The sequence below is a fragment of the Poromitra crassiceps genome (assembly GCF_964638095.1).
Source record: "Poromitra crassiceps genome assembly, chromosome: 15".
In the NCBI taxonomy this organism is placed as follows: domain Eukaryota; kingdom Metazoa; phylum Chordata; class Actinopteri; order Beryciformes; family Melamphaidae; genus Poromitra; species Poromitra crassiceps.
The window spans coordinates 33,727,427-33,739,040 of NC_139634.1; the positions used below are offsets into that span (position 1 = coordinate 33,727,427).

Below are 11,614 nucleotides of genomic sequence, written 5' to 3' on the forward strand. Positions count from 1 at the left end.
ATATTACGAAGATTCTGTGTGTGTTTTTAATACACGAGGAAGGTCATTAAAACATGCTCTTAATGCTGGGTCTAAGATGTACCAATGCTTCTTAATGAACTTTTCAATGTTGCTTCCAACAGGTGAATAATAGATGCATCAGGTGATTCTGGAGTCAGGTTCTTTGGCTCTTTTCCTTTGCAAGCATTCCATTTGTGAGGTGTTGCCAAAATGTGTAACCGCCTCTGTGATCCACTCCTCCCTGTAGTCCCTTTTTCTGAACCGGTCCTTGAGATCTGCTGATTGTTTATGATAGTCTCATCGGAACTACAGATGCGTCTATTCCAATTGAAGGTAAGAGTCCCGATGTACAAGTGAGTTTCTCTCAGTGCTTTTTCTATAAAGGTTAGTTTTCAGGAAGTTGCCCTCTGATCACTAAAATGTCAAAAAAGTTAATTTGATCGGCAGATGGAAAATGTAAGGTGTTAGTTATGAAGATTCATGAACTCATGGAATTGCATCAGTTGAGTTTCCGTTCCTGTCCATATGAAAAAGCTGTTGTCCAAATACTGTACCTTTTCCAGTTGGAAATGTCGTGAAGGAAAGGATTACGGTAGTCTGTTGGTTGAAAATTGCATCTCCCTCGAACAGTCCCATGTAGGCTACAGAGAGGCAAAGCTCGGTGACTTCTTAGACCCCATAGCCACTCCTGACACCTGGAGAAAGAAATCGGCACCATACAAAAAGTAAAGACATTCAATAAGACAACATTAACAACAGTACAATATTTCAGTGAGTCTCAAAAATCATTATTCAATAATGGTTAAGTTAAGACAGTAAGTCAACAACTAATATTCATGTTTGTAATGCATTTCTACTCTGCCCTCCTATTCCAATCATGGAAGTTGGAAACCCTCATTAGTGTTTTGCTTGCACCTGTGTTTATCCTGCCTTTTCGACACAAAATGGCCCCCGTGAGAAGGGTCTATTGTTTCTGTATGGACATGGCCCGGCCATGCTGGAGGTAACACGGGGGCTCGAAATTACGACCCTCATGTTGGTACGCAGCGTATCTACCGCTGTACTACCTGGACACCCCAAGTGCACAAGTTAATTCACCACCAGGGGGACAACATACCCTTCGTATTGAATCAATAAAGTGTCATTATTAATAGGTTTTACTTTCCGGAGCTGTTCTTACCTCGAGCCCTGCGTACGTGCACGTACACACACACTACACTGAGCACTGTGAACAGGAACACCAGCACCACAATACACACCAGCCGGGGCCAAGCCAGGACTGCAGGGAGGGCGGAGCTTGGAGGCGGACTATGGTCTGGAATGGGTGGGTGGGAAAAACAACTGTCAATTACAAGCATTGAAGTAGATGGCTTTGTATCTGATCTGACCTTTCTGACACAAACTGACGGAACAGAAAAAAGACCAGAAAATTGTGGTTTAACTCAACCAATGAGACGCTGTGAGAGCAGCTCTGCCCCTGAGAAATGTTTGGAGGGGAGGAAATCCTGTGCAAAAAATACTAAAAAGAGATAGGGGGAGAGGAGAGACCAGGAAAAGGGGGGGGGGAGCAAGCAGGAAAAGATAGCAGGAAAAGGGGGGAGGGTGAGCAAGGGAGGGAGAGCGGGGGGGTGTGGGGGAGGAGAGAGCAGGGCAAGGAAGGAGGTGGGGAGGGGACACGGAAAGTGGGGGAGGAGAGAGCAGGGAAAGGGAGGAGGTGGGGAGGGAGCAGGGAAGGGAGAGGGGTGTGTGGGGGAGGAGGGAGCAGGAGAAAGAGAGGAGGTGGGGAGCAGGGACTGTGGGGGAGGAGAGAGCAGGGAAAGGGAGGAGGTGGGGAGGGAGCAGGGAAGGGGGGAAGAGAAGAGCAGAACAGATAGAATATAGTGTGGCTAGGCGATATGGTCATGAATAGTCACAGGGGACAGTAAAATTTTTGCAGTCAGGTTATGTAATTACTTATCCGGCGAAAAGAGCCAATGAATGAGCAAGAATGAATTGACATTCATCGCCCAGCCCAGGTAGCAACGGCACACTGGAACCAGCAGCAGAGCGGCCAGGCCAAATGAGCAGCAGTTCAGACAATCTGACTACTCTAACCATTCACCGGAACTAACTAGAACATAGGGAATCTAGCTAATCTACAGCTTAGTCTGCCCTGTCCTATTCTACTCTAGTCTGATTTTAGCCTGAACACTATAACAGGTCTACAGCCTATAGTTAGGCCTATAGTTCCCCATCTGGGAACCCCCTTCCGTGATAGGGCGAGATGATGTCGGGCTAAACCTTTTACAGAGTTTCAGATATAGAAATAAAATTTACAAAACAACAGAAAATTTGGGGGGGCATGGTGGTGCAGTGTAAGCACTGTCGCCTCACAGCTAGAAGGTCCTGGGTTCGATTCCCACCTGGGACGCTGTGAGTGCTGAAGGCATGCATGCCAGTCCGCATGTCCTCGAGTGCCCGCCGCCCGGGTGGAGTTGTCAAAAGGGCCCTATGTGTGGAGCTTGCATGTTCTCCCCATGCCCCCTGGGGGTTTCCCTCATATAGGAACCCCTTCACCAAAACATGCAATATCCTGGTCGCTGATGTGGTGCCTCCTCTGGTCGTTAGGGGCGCCTGTTCGGAGGGAAGGGAACTCGTTGGAATAGCGTGATCCTCCCACGTGCTATGTCCTACCGGTGTCCTACCGGTGAAGCTTCCAAGCACAACCTAAATGTTTTGATTATTTCGGAGGTTCCTCAAATGCACCTTTACTTTCCTGCATGCACCTCTTTTAGGTGCATGCATATACATACACACATTCAGTGTTTCCTTACCCTGGCAGGTGAAGTGCTCTGGAAATGTCTTCTCTTATATAGCTACGTGAGCTACCTCCATCAAATAGACATCTAGTCACCTGACTTTGAGTGGGTGAGTCGGTAACCCTTTATTTTACAGGTACCCTAGTTACATATTAACTATTTGTAATTACACATGAACACCAAATGTAATTACACAGTAATTACCAATAGTTATAAATGAAGTTCATATGTAGTTACATTGTAACAGACCTGTAAAATGGAGTGAGTCTATTCAACTGTAGTTCATATACTTACATTGTAACAGACCTTGTAAAATGGAGTGAGTCTGTTCAACTGTAGTTCATATGTAGTTACATGGTAATGGACCTGTAAAGTGGAGTGAGTCTATTCAACTGTAGTTCATATGTTGTTACATGGTACCGGACCTGTAAAGTGGAGTGAGTCTATTTAACTGTAGTTCATATGTAGTTACATGGTACCGGACCTGTAAAGAGGGCTGGGACACAGATTGCTAAAACCCAGTGGTGGATTCGAACCACTGAACTTCAGATTGCAAAGCAAGTGGCTTTAACCACTCAGCCACGGGGGCTTTCCAACTTTCTCAGTCAAGTTTGGGAGGATAACTGTATGTCAGTCAGATGTAGTTGCCACTTCATAGCTTTGTTATTATAAACAGAGGCTTGGGAATTTTTTTTGATACTTTGTTAGTTGTAGCTTGAAAGATAGGCAATATTGATTAATATGAATGCATTTCTGCAGTGTGACTGTGCCAGACAGGTGCTGAAAAGTGTCAGACGAGAGACTGTCACACACACACACACACACACACACACACACACACACACACACACACACACACACACACATACACACACACACACACAAACTATAACCATAACTTTCAAAGTCTGAAGGGAAACAAAAGATGGCAGTGCCCTCATGTCCGTTTCCTGTTATTGACTGCAGTAGCGGTGGTTGTGGTCTCGGTGCTACAGATATCTGCGGTGCGCAGTGCACGGCATTTCTGCAGTGTGACTGTGCCAGACCCCCCCCCCCACACACACACACACGCACACACACACACACACGAGCTGTAAATGGCTCATGTGACTATTTCCACCTCAATTCAGAAAATGATTAGAATGTATTTTAAATAAAAAAATATATATATATATAAATAAATGTTTCTAGAGCACAGTGCATACAATTTATTTAGCAAATTGGGGGGAGTTCCCCCTTATGCTTCACATCGGGGGGATTTATAGACTTGGGGGGAGGGGGTAGACTTTGGGGAGAGATGATCCAGGGGTCTGGTGACCACAGGGGCTTCGACTGGATCCCCAACTAATTGAGAAATTGGGAAATTGATGGGGAAAATAACTCATTTACAATAAGCTAACAATTAGAATGTAGAAGATTGTAGAAGAATGGCTATTTTGATTATAGATTCACTGTTACCTCTATACCTACAATACTTTTATTTTAATTTTTGTATGGGAATTCTGGACAAAATCATATCTACAACTAAAAATAAATATTTTCAATATTATAACAATCAATATTTTCCCCAAGTCTCTGTTTATAATAACAAAGCTATGAAGTGACAACTACATCTGACTGACATACAGTTATCCTCTCAAACTCCACCATGAAATTCAGAAAGCCCTCGTGGCTGAGTGGTTAAAGCCGCTTGCTTTGCAATCAGAAGTTCAGTGGTTCGAATCCCAGCCCGGAGCTTCTTTACAGGTCCGGTACCATATAACTACATATGAACTACAGTTAAATAGACTCACTCCACTTTACAGATCCGGTACCATGTAACTACAGTTGAATATACTAACTCCACTTTACAGGTCCGGTACCATGTAACTACATATGACCTACAGTTGAATAGACTCACTCCACTTTACAGGTCCGGTACCATGTAACTACATATGAACTACAGTTGAATAGACTCACTCCACTTTACAGGTCCGGTACCATGTAACTACATATGACCTACAGTTGAATAGACTCACTCCACTTTACAGGTACGGTACGATGTAACTACATATCAACTACAGTTGAATAGATTGACTCCACTTTACAGGTCCCGTTCCATGTAATTACATAATGAACTACAGTTGAACAGACTCACTCCATTGTACAGGTATGTTACAATGTAACTACATATGAACTACAGTTGAACAGACTCACTCCATTTTACAGGTCTGTTACAATGTAACTACAGTTGAACAGACTCACTCCATTTTACAGGTCTGTTACAATGTAACTACATATGAACTTCATTTATAACTATTGGTAATTACTGTGTAATTACATGTGGTGTTCATGTGTAATTACAAATAGTTCATATGTAACTGGGGTACCTGTAAAATAAAGGGTTACCGGTGAGTCTATCCATATTGTAGGCATCAGGAGTAATTCTGTACTACTCATTGAGGGCAAACTACTTTCTGGTGCCTTCGACCACATTCCTCACAGGTGATTCCCTGCGGCCTACAATTGCGCGCAACATGCCTGCTGTGCAGACACACAAAACACTTGCCTTGGTTTCTTATTTTTCTCTCCTTAGTTCAAGAGTCAGCTCTGTACAGTTCTTGGATCTGTGGTCTCCTCCCCCACAGAAGATGGGATCATCTCTGATGCAGCATGAAATGTTGCTGTGGAGGGCGTGCATGCTCTTCTTTTTTCCAGCTTTCTCTTTTCCATGTAGGATATTTCCTGTTGTTTAGCTTTATCTTGTGGGTGTGCACTTTGTGTAAGGTTGGCTGTCCTCTCTCGACTCTCAACCTCCCTTTGCACAAACCTCATCAGACTTTGCACACTGAACGTGCCATCTGTGTTATCATCCTCTTCTTGATCACCAGTATTTTGATGAGTGAACTCCAGGGCTATTTCTTTGGGTATCATGTTCATGAGAATTGGACACAGCAAGTTGCCATACTGTAAGTATTTGCAACTACTCCCATTGAGTCTAGACTACGCACTTGGATTTCAATGTCTGCATAATGTTGCTTTATCAGTGGCTCTCTTAACTGGGTTCAAATTTAACTTATAATTCATAAAGATATAAATAATATATTTATAGTTCATATGTGCATTTATAATGAGATCTTTACACCCAAATCGGCAGATGAGCATTTTCTTGGCATTGCCATAATTTTCATTTGACAAGTCACAGAACTACATTTAGATGGTGTGCCATATACACATTATTTCAAATAAGTAAACTTATCAACCTTGATTAGACTCATGTTGGTATCTATAGCAGTTTCAAACTGGCTCCAAAACCTTTGCCACTGACTTACATCTTCGGAAAACTTCTCAATATTTAATTTTGGCAACTTGACATGACGTCTTCTGTTATCATTGTCGGGGTTTGAGCGCCCAGAATTATTTGAGGATATACTCTCATTGTCTTCCGCATTTCTCTTTAGGATGCATTTTATTCTGGTCCTTCTTGATATTATTTCGTCCAGATATTGAAAAACTGAATCCACTTCATCTTGCAAATTATCAACAGATGTTTCTGCTTCAATCTCCCAATCATAGTTCCATAGAGTGTTCTCTCTTGCCATCAATTGTTCCAAAAATTCTTCCAACTAATCCGTGCTGGGATTTTCAATCTCTGTATCGCTGCACCGATCAATCTTATTTAAAAGTCTTGTTGTGGTCGTACGTATCGCTCCCCCCTTGATCTTTTCATCCTTTGCAGGTCCGCCATCATTTTATCCTGGTATTTCCTCTTCATGTTTATTTTCTTCTTTATCCTGATCCCGGGTCATTTCGACACCAAAACTGTGTGCGAATACAGACTCAGGCGGACTTGGATCTTCAAGGATCAAAAATATAAATTGTATTTCCTATTAAAATACACTAAAAACGGGAAAGGGGAAGTGGAACAATCTAGGCAAAAGTAAGCAGCTTGGTCTTAGTCTCTGTGCTGGAGCTCTCCTGCAGCACACACAGGTGTGCTGACATAAGAGCAATCAGTGGCATGACAGACAGACGCTCCTCCTCCGTGGCCTCTCTGTCACTAGTCTGGCTCCTCGACCTAAACAAACTGTAACAGTTGCTGACCACTTCAATAAGAAGAGATGAATTTGTCTCACCTCTCACAGCCAGCCAGCTCTCCGGTGAGAAACCTTTCTTGGGGTGCTGACACTTGTAGAGGCCTTCAGCTGACTTGGACACTTGTAGGGCCATATTTCCTGTAGACCTAGACCCAATGAAGACACCATCTTTGTAGAAATCCGCGGTGAAGTCAGAGGTGGACTGAACCTGATCTTCTTCCTTGTAGGAACAGAGAAGCATCACCTCCTCTCCCTCGGTCACAGGAAGAGCAGGACTCTCCAGGATCACAACATGAGCTGGACACATAAGAGCAAGTGTCAGAATCAGAAAAACGTAATGGATCTACGAGGGGAAATTGAGTCAAAACCCACGCTGCAGGGCTTTGAACCAGCAATCACTGGGTTACAAAACCTGCACCTTATCCACCAAGCTAGACAGTCTGACAATATCCCTTTGTAGGTGGATTTCCATCTGCATGTTTTTATGCACATTTTCGATTTGCACGTTAAAACCTGAGTGGAAATTTAGCAAAATTCGAAAAAAACTCAAAATATCACAAGCAACTTTTTACGCTTCGGGGAGGTAGAAAAGTTGGTGTATCGATAAAACGTACATGCGATTTAATGCAGTGGAAACTTATTAAGCGAATCGGTAACACTTTACAATAAGGTACACAAAATGTACAATAGTTACTAGGGAACTAATGAGGAACGAATGAGGAACTATAAGTTAATGATTAGTTAAAGTCAGTTTGTGAGTATAGTAGTTCATTACTTAGAGATATTCAACCCCCAAAAATCAGGGGGATCACTCAGCCGTGGATCATGTCAGTTTTTCAAAAAAGGGCGGGCAGTTTTGAGGCTTTCAAATCCGCCCATTCCACATTTGGAGAGGATGAACTTTTGTAAATTTCAGAGCCAATGGCAGACCTTTGTGCATTTCCTGCTCGCGCATATGTGGTTTCATTCACAGCCAGCTAGCGCTGTGAACGGACTGCTGCTCCTGCCTTCTCCCCATCTCCCCATCGAGTCGCATCCAGCACTTGAACAGGGCAGTCGCTTTCTTTCTCGCTCTCTCTTATCTCCCTTCCTTCCCTCTGCCTGCAACAACACCCAGAGCAAACTTGCAGTCGTCTACTCGAAATGACAAATGTGGATTTATTGGATTTACTAAGCTGGTCTCTCAACGCAAATCAACTAAACTTTGAGGAATGCGGGGGTCCGGGGAACCCCCACCCTCTGCCCAGACGGATCTTTCGCCACGGGATACGGGAAGACAACAGCGATTGACCCTAGGCTGTGACGTCATAAAAATTGAGATGGGCGGTCAGTGAATTTGAACTGTGAATTTGAACTGTGAAAAATGGATTATATCTGGATCCACTGATCTGCAATAAGGAGAATATGAACTAAGTTGGGAATCAGAGACTTGACACCTGCTGTTGACTTTCTGGTCTGTGTGACCCTGGTCTGTGTGACCGAAAGGAATTCCAGACAACCAAAACATTTTATCCTAATCTGGACTCTCGTACTGCCAAGGACGCAGCTCCTGATATTTCGTCTGCAACTGAGCTCTTCTTCCCCCCCAAACCCCCCGCCTTGTTCCCTGACAGCTCTTGCATCATCCACCCCACCCCCCCACCCCACCCCCTCTTCCTCCGATATACATCCATCCGGCGCTGATGACAGCGAGCCACTTGCGTTGTTTGAGGAGCTAGTGCAACGGTGGCGCTGCGCACGTGGCGACCCGGCTGAGGGCAGTAGATGGTCCTTTGGAATCTGTACATAATGCAACAAATGTTTATGTATTGTATAATATTGAAGTGCGCCTTTATTACTTTAAAACTAGTAATAATGTATCTCAATTCTGAAGTGTGCCGTTATTACTAATCTCAAACTAGTAATGATGTTGTAATTATCCACTACTGCCTGATGTGAACCAAAGTGCCCTTCTGGGACATGTATTAAACTGATTGATTGATTGATTGATTGACCTCTCCCCTCCCTTCTCCTACCAAACACCAGCGATAGGATAATTCCCAGCAAGCTTTGCGGTGGCATAACTTTTTCCAAGAAAACAACCAAATCAGGCTAAAAAGTGTCAGAAAAGTGTCAGACTCGCACGCCCGTGAGAGCCAGCGAGGGTTTGTCCACACGCGCAGCGACGGTCGGGCCACATCTGTCAAAGTCACCCTGCCAGTGCTTGCCCGGGTCCAGGTGGTGACTGATGAACCAGATCTGAAATGGACACATGTGCAGACGCCCCAATGGGAGTACGGCGACACCCGCGGCCATGTGTCCCAGCAGCACGATGCACTGATGCACCGAGGCTGCGTGACCCAGGCGCAGAGTGCGGGCCAACCGCACGTTGCGTCTCCGCCTTTCCTGGTCATTCATGGTCAGCGCATTCAATTCCAGCCCCAGGAAGGTCGTGACCTGGGCCGGGGCGAGGCAATTCTTCTGCCAGTTTATCAAAAACCCCAAGGCTTGCAGGTGATCTATCACGGCCCTGGTGTGTGCGATGGTGAGGTCCCCCGAGTCCGCCGCTATGAGCGCGTTGTCGAGGTAAACATAGACAGGTATCCCCTTCGCACGGAGGGGAGCCAGCACCGTGTCTACACAGGCGGTGAAGGTCCAGGGACAGGCCGAAGGGGAGGACGCAGAACTCGTAGGCCGTCCCTTGGAAGGAGAACCTGAGGTATTTCCTGTGCCTCTCCACCACGGACACATTAAAGAAAGCATCCTTCAGATCTACTGAGGTGAAGTGGTCCCTCACCTGCAAGGCATTGAAGAGGTGGGGCAGCGTAAGCATGCGGAAAGGGAGCTTCCTCAGCGTCTTGTTCAGAAGCCGGAGGTCCAATATGGGCCGCATGGAGCCGTCCTTCTTGGGCACGGCAAAATACCTGTTGTAATACCCTGCGTATTTCCCTGCCTCCGATACCAGGCGTATCGCCCCCTTGGCCAGGAGGGTAGAGACCTCCTCCTGAAGCATGGCCGGAGGGCCCTCGTCCCTGTTGGGCGCAGGGATACCGTCGAAGGCAGGTGGGGGCCCTGCAAACTGCAGGCATAGCCCCTCTGGATGGAACGTGGGGGGGAGTGGAGTGGGCGGAGCGAAGCTTGCACGCTGTGCATCCTGGGCTGTGACAGACACGGGCCGTAGCGGGGCATACGCTACCTGAGAGCTCCACACTTGCGTCGGGCAAAAAGCACAGACTGCGGTGTGCTCACCCCCTAGCCGGGCCGCTTTCGGCAGCCGGAGGCACTCCGGAGGCATAGGCCTCTTGACAGCTCCATGGCGGCGTCGGGCGTTTGGCACGGAAGGCAGGCTAAGTGCGGCGTGGCCTAGTGGCTGTGCTCGGAGCGGCCTTCGCGGCCTGTGGCGGGCGGTTCTCCTGGCGCAGGCGTTGGCGGCACTGTTGCGGCTGCAGCCTGAGTGCACGCGGAGTCCAGGAGGACTCTGCGGCGGCGGCGGTCTGGCTCTCCGGCGGTGGGCGGCCCTCGCCTTGGCTGGGGCCCCTTGCCCGAGGACGCGGCGCCGGGGACTGGGCGGACCCCAAAGAGCGGCCCTAATGGCCGGTCCAGCTGGTGGGCGGCGTTGAGCCTGGTGCCTACGTGGCCTGAGGGATCTCACAGCCGAATCCTGCCGCTGCCTCACCAGCTGCTGGGCCATGTTCTCCACCGACGGCCCGAAGAGGCCAAACGGGGAGACAGGTGCGTTCAGCTAGGGTGACCATACGTCCTCTTTTGCCCGGACATGTCCTCTTTTCACGTCCTGTCCGGGGTGTCCGGGGGGGGTTTATTAATTATTGAAAATGTCCGGGTTTTCACAGGACCATTAGGCATAACGGTGCCTGGCGCTTTAAATAGTACTCTGTTGCGTGTGACGTAATCCCTGAGAGGCTGCCTCCCTTGTGGGCGGCTCTTGTGTCACTCACAAACACAGAGAGCTGACATCGGAGCAGCACTGGCTCCGAGCCTCCTACTACAAAATGCCGAAGCATAAGTGTGAATTAAGATTCCCCACTTACCATCCTGGTCGGGACAAATGGGAGGCGGAGTGCACTGTGTGCAAAGCTAGTGTCCCTTTCAAATAAAGGTGCGGGGGATCTGAAAGCTCACATGGACACAGACAAACATAAGAAAGCTGTGCGGGGGGAGAGTTCGTCTACAAAATTAACGGACCCGGGAAAACGGACGATTTGCATTTCATACTGTGAAACACCACAACAGCTACAGGTCCATGGATTGCACTATAGTGCCTTGAAGTAATATTGATAGTATTATATTAATATTGAAGTAGCCTAATTTTTGGTTTGTTACGGTTTTATTATTTACATTATTACATTGACAATATTGTAAGATATATTTTGTTCAAATATTTTCTAATACAGAGGTATTATTTATAACATTATTTCATATTTTTGTATTTATTTTTCCAGTAAGACTTGAAAAGAGTATTTTTTTGTATTATAGGCTATAATAAAGTATCTCGAGGCGGAGCCGAGTGTCCTCTTTTTGGAAATCAAAATATGGTCACCCTAGTTCAGCAGCCTCCTCTTCTCAGGCTCGGTGAGCTGAGTGAGGTTCAGCCAGAGGTGGCGGTGACAATGGAGAAGGCCATGACCTTCCTGGCGTTTAACGCCACGCACTCCACCATTCGCAGGGCATAGTCTGTGACCATACAGAGCTCCGGGCAGGCTTCCGGAGTGGCGTCACCCTGCAGGTCTGCCAGCAGGGCCG

The 11,614-nt window shown here is 46.7% G+C and overlaps 1 long non-coding RNA gene across 1 annotated transcript; it reads right to left on the reverse strand.

The window, feature by feature from the left end:
* Positions 1 to 289: 289 nt before the first annotated feature.
* LOC310790846 lies at positions 290 to 7,047 on the reverse strand. Its single transcript, XR_014553401.1, has 3 exons — positions 6,914 to 7,047; positions 1,181 to 1,315; positions 290 to 695 (listed from the first exon to the last, which is right to left on the reverse strand). It is a non-coding gene; the product is annotated as an uncharacterized lncRNA (long non-coding RNA).
* Between the last annotated feature and the right edge of the window lie 4,567 nt (positions 7,048 to 11,614).